Raw genomic sequence first — 6,000 nt, 5'->3', positions numbered from 1 at the left:
TGATCACTTTCTGTTGTATTTTTGTTTCTTGGTTTCCGAAGCGCTGGGTAGATTTCACATAACTGCCATCCCATAAAAGAGCCCAGCCGCTAACAAAAGAAAAAGAAACTGCAAGAAATCCCAATAACCTCCCAGTCTGTGACATCCCAGAAAAGTATCTTTTCGTATCACTTGGGATGTTATCGGGCTGTAAAAGCGACATCCCTGCGATGTACCTATATCCCAAGTAGAACATCCTTATGACATCCTAAGGATGTCTTATTTGTGTCGTCTGGGACGTTAAGGCTTCGCGGTGGCTGCGCTAGATGGCGCCGGACGTTTTGGGGAAACGCGAAAGAGAAGTCTGGCTGCGGTACACGCCTAATACATAGCTCGTTTCGACGGTGGCAATACATTGTGTCACTGTATTGACTCAATGCTAACGCATTACCGTCTACAGTCATCGTGAGATGGGTTTTGCCGCAATTTTTTCGTCTCGGCGATGTACGATGCCGGGCAGTAGACGGACGATGTTCTGCGGACTAAGCCTTGCACTTTCTCTTTATTCCGTTTGTCCTTCGGTCGCGGCATCAGACGCCCGAAGTAGGCACTCGCTTGTGGTTCACACCGCATTCCTTTCCTTTCATTGCTTTTTTTCCGTATTCCCCAATAAAAAAAAGAGAAAACATTTTTTGCGACGCAAAGACGTGTTGTCACGAGGTCAAATTACGATTTCGGTATTTTTTTCTTTTGATCGAGGGGGGGGGGGGGCAACCCTCCCCCCTCGGTCAAAATTTCTGGCGACGCCAATGATATCGACGCGTGCTCCGCCGCCACTGTCTGCGAGCTCGGCGACGGTCGTCGCGCTCGCTGCGTCATTGCAAAGCCAGCAGCAGTAACCGGGACAACAACGAAAAAAGAAAATTCGAAAGGCACATTTCGAATATTAAGCTTTCTTGCACTTTCAGCCCCAAAGAAGTTTATCAGGCTTGCAGCTTTTATTTCGCACAACTATAGATTTTATCTAAAAAGGCAGCGCGCCTCCATCCGTCCGGATGGCGTCGAGCGGGTCCTGTGGTAATCATCTTCAAGAGTAGTTGCAATCACGGAAGGACACGAAAATTCAGAACTTCACTGGCCAGCTTTTATTTGTCTGCCAGCGCATAATGAAGCGCCGCGCAGACATGGGCCCTGCTGGACATTTCTGTAGGTGCCTTCAATACAAGACAAGAAATAATTATGAGAGCACTGCGCAACACGACTGAAGCCAAACGTACCGGTCGAACACATGATCGTCATGTCAAAGCGCGCGGTAGGTCTTATAGCGTTCCCACTCTGCAGGCAGAGCTACGGCCAGCAGGGCAGCCATAGCCGAACTGGGATGCTATTGTGGGCATTGCTAAATCCCGCCATTATATCAAATTTGGTAATGGCGGCATTTTCAGCCAGTTCAAGAGGCCGTAGTAGCCCTCTGGGCCTCTCTGATTTGCTCGAAATGCCGCCATTACAGAATTTGACAATATGGCAGAATTTAATATTGTGCAGAATGGCGCCCAAAGTGGGGATCGATTAAGAACTACCAGCAACCAAATATTTCCGGCCACTACGCAAAGTTTCACAGGCTACATGTGGGGCCGATACTGTGACGGAAAAAATCAGAGGGAATACTGGCTTCAAGGAGAGTTCGCTTGTCAAGGCTGGCTGTGTGACGTAATGCTTTCTCCTGTGGTATTTCTTTTCTGCATGCTGTCCTGATCATACTGCGGATACAAAACACTTCACACACGCCGTATCTTCATGAAATACAGTGCACGGCCAATGTGTGCGATCGTCGGAATGAATGGAGTACGCTGAGCCGGTTTTCGCTAACAAGAACGAAGAATATTTATTCGTGCTGTACGCTTTCTGGAATACAGCAGCCAGTGTTGTCTCAATACACTGGTCGAACGGGCCCTCAACGAGCTCTTGCACGTGCGCACGTATGATACCCTGCGATATCTTTATCACAGCGCGATTTCGAGCGACATTTCCGTTCTAATTTATGGCACGATATTCCAATTTCGCTGCCAGCAGTACCACCTGTGTGTCTCATTTCTTTCTTTGTTGGAGCATATTTTTGCCGCATCATCTGTGAAAAATAGCGCAATTCGGTCTCTTCAAAGGTGGATTATATGAAGCCGGCATTACTTGCCCGACAAACTGAAATGGTCATGTAGCTATAATTAAAAAGATCTACTAATAACCGTTTTATTGCGATAGCATCCGTATGGACACTCCAGGCGAATGTCCGCCGTCGGCCTGATGTTCCGTATAAACTGCAATTACGATATCACGACCGCGCGCCGTGTGCTGTAGGTGTGAGCGAAAGCTTGCGAGGATGAGCCGAGAAGCATGGTGGCTAGATGCGTCTGTGTGTACTTGTGCTCGCAGGGGAGGGTACGCACGGTCTTCTCATGCGTGCAAGGGGGGGGGGGAGCGGGGGGATGTGCACTTGCTAGGAGGGGGAGGGGAGAGAGCAGCTGCAGTGCATATTAGAGCACTGCACGGGCCCGGGCCGGCCCGAAAGCCCGGGCCCGGCCCGGCCCGCGGGCCGGGCCGGGCCGTCCGAAGCGTTTGTCGGCGGGCTCGGGCCGTGCCCGGGCCGGGCCTGAGGCCGCAGGCCCGGGCCAGAGTCGGGCTTGAAACCACGGGCCGGGCCCGACTCGGGCCCGCTCATTGGAGGGCCTAAGTAGGCCTTCGAGCACACGCGACCGTTATGCATTGCATGGTTCAGTGCATTCTGTGCCAAGCTGAAGTGACACGTGCGAGATGACTGTCATCATCATCATCAGCCTATATTTATGTCCACTGCAGGACGAAGGCCTCTCCCTGCGATCTCCAATTAACCCTGTCTTGCGCTAGCTGATTCCAACTTGCACCTGCGAATTTCCTAACTTCATCACCCCACCTAGTCTTCTGCCGTCCTGGACTGCGCTTCCCTTCTCTTGGTATCCATTCTGTAGCTCTAATGGTCCATCGGTTATCCATCCTACGCATTACCTGGCCGGCCCAGCTCCATTTTTTCCGCTTAATGTCAACTAGAATATCGGTTATCCCCGTTTGTTCTCAGATCCACACCGCTCTCTTGACTGTATATCTTATCACATGACTATATCTTATCAAAGAAAATAGTAAAACAGATGAAGTTCTCATTTTTAACAGCGGAACTGTTTCAGTTTTAATGTGTCCGCTGAATCCAAAAATGTGGGCCGATCCTGGCAGCAGTGCAGAAAGGGTCCAAGCGCAATGGCACATACACCTGTGAACTAGCGAAGCTGAGCCTGGATAAGCCTAGCTAAGAATGGTGAGGAGTAATTGCCTATCGATAGGCAATTGATAGCCAATCAATAGCTAGTCGATAATCGTTCAATAATCAATAAATTCCCAAAAATGCTGGGGATGACTTGGTAGTGCTTAGCCTAGCCCAAATACGTGGCCAATACCTTACCATAGCCAATCGACAGCCAATCAATGGCTGATCGATAATGGATCAATAATCAATAAATTCAAATAACTTGGTAGTGCTTAGCCTATCCCAAGTACTTGGCCAATATCTTGCAGTTGACAATCGATAGCCAATCAATAGCTAATCGATAATCAATCAATAATAAATAAATTCCGGGAAATGCTGGGGATGACTTGGTAGTGCTTAGTCTAGCACAAAAGCCAGGACTAGCTAGGTGCCCATCATCTCCGCTGTCTCTTTAGCATTGCGCCGCCAGTGCAAGCTACGCTAATTTTTTTTTCTTTTCCGCAAGAACGAACATTGTTTCCGCGAAAGGAAAATTAAATTATACAAAGAACCACTCCTAAAACCATTTCCATGTTACCGCTTTTGCGATCGCACTATTACCAGTGTCGATACTATGGCATTATTTTAGCGCTAAGGCCAGCTACTTTTGTGCTTAAATGCACAAAACAGCGTTTCCCTCAAAAAGTTAACTGGAACGCCCACGCATTTCGTCGGACACATTGAAAATTAATATCTCGAAACTAGTTCAGTCCTGAGAATTCGTTCCAAGTGGATACGCCTTGCGAACTCAGCGGCTATAATTCGTAGATTGAAAGATGTGCCGTACACTAATTAATTAAAAAGTTAATTCGCGTATTATGTTAAATATTCAATTAGGCGTTTTGACCATCCACTAGGCCATCCATGTCCGAATTAGCTTGGAACTACATAAAACAATTAGCCTCCTTAGAGCGTAGTCGCAATAATGCGAACACAAGAAATCCTGAGATATGCTCAATTCCATACTTCAGAACAGTTTATAAGCATCAGTCGTTAATACATTACCTGCCATTCACTTTGAACAGATACAAAATGGCGGTAATTTCAGTAAGAAAGAACTCAGCTGACACTTTGGTCGCTTGTAATGTATCTGATGTGATTTTTATTGTATCTTTGTGTATGGTTCTGAGTATATAATGTAAATCCTGTTTCGTTTTCCTAGCAAATGTTGATCTTGTAAAATTCAGTCTCATGCTATCTTGTATAGCTGGTGTTGCGTTGTTTTGTATAGCTAGTGTTGTTTAAAATGCATTCTGTTAAAACTTTTTCCAATTCTGTTAACTCGCCGTGACGCAAATATTCTTTGTCTTTCCGTTCATAGCTATTTCGTCTATGAGGAATTCCAGCGATAGCTGAAAATATATGTGAATTATTGTTTAGATCAAGGATTATAACTGTGCTATCTGCCACAGGCAGGCAGGCAGGCAAAGAACTTTATTATTATCCGGAGGCGGCGCTCGACCCCCGTTAGGGGGTGACACCGGTGGGCCACTCCCACGACGGGGAGGTTAAACTCCACGGCCATGTCGCGGGCCCTCTGGATGGCCCTAAGCTGGTCTCTTTTGTCTTGGCTAGTGAGAAGATAGTTCCAGTCCGCCTCCGTAGAGGGAGACTCGCTGCTCTCGCGCAACGAAGGGCATTGCCACAGCATGTGTTGTAAGGTACATTTGGGGTGGCCACAGCGCGGGCACCCCGGCTCTATGCCATCCATGTATTTAGAACTGCCACAGGCAATCTTTAAAAATTTGGTTCAGCTAAAATGAAACGCCCGGTATATTTGCATGCTAAATGACATCATAAAACCATATTGTACAAATCAAGGTAAGTGCATGCGCACCACCAGAAAAATAGTCGCACAGGCAATGGGCCGGATTACTGATGTTTCCGTGGGAGAAACAAAGATTTCGGCCTTTTATTGCTTATATACTACAGCTGATTAAACCTCGAGAAGGTGAGGCTGACAGATACGGTACAATCTGTAAGTAAAAAAAAAGAATTTCTTTTCTTACAGGCCGGGCCTGGTCATGCACACGCGGGCACTAGCTAAGCTTAGTAATGAACGCCCGGGCCCGGGCCGGGCCCGGGCTTAGTAACACGGGCCCGGGTCGGGCCCGGGCTTGGAACCACGCGCCCGGGCCGGGCCCGGGCTGGTCTCGGTCATGTACGCCCGGGCCCGGGCCGGGCTTTGTATTACGGGCCGGGCTCGGGCCGAAAAATCAGGCCCGTGCAGTGCTCTAGTGCATATCCAGTTGCGGCGGCTGCAACCGCGCTCATCCTATCTTGGAGGTCATCTGCGCTGGGTTCGATGGATAGCCGCCGGGTATAGCTGATGGCTTCGTGTGCGCTGTGTTCTCGCGCGCCTAGTTTGTGTTGAAGCGAGAGGCAGCAGGAAGGGGAATTCGCCCGCCGCTGCTGCCACGTGCGCGCGTGACGTGCTCGCTAATTTAGTAAGAAAGTATTTACCGCCGTTTATGCAGCTGATAACACGACTAACCTTACTTCGTATAGCTTTCTAATAATTTGCTTCGCAATCAATGCTTCGCCTATCGGTCGAAACGGTCTTTTTTATTTATTCACTTGTTTAAATTGCGAAATAGCAACCGAGATATGGCGAAGCCATAACAGCTTGTTAGAAATTCTGAGGCTATAACATTGATTTCGAGATATCAGACCCCAGATATGCACTGATG

Source organism: Dermacentor silvarum, chromosome 5, assembly GCF_013339745.2.
Source record: "Dermacentor silvarum isolate Dsil-2018 chromosome 5, BIME_Dsil_1.4, whole genome shotgun sequence".
In the NCBI taxonomy this organism is placed as follows: domain Eukaryota; kingdom Metazoa; phylum Arthropoda; class Arachnida; order Ixodida; family Ixodidae; genus Dermacentor; species Dermacentor silvarum.
Note: the sequence above shows the minus strand (reverse complement) of the source record.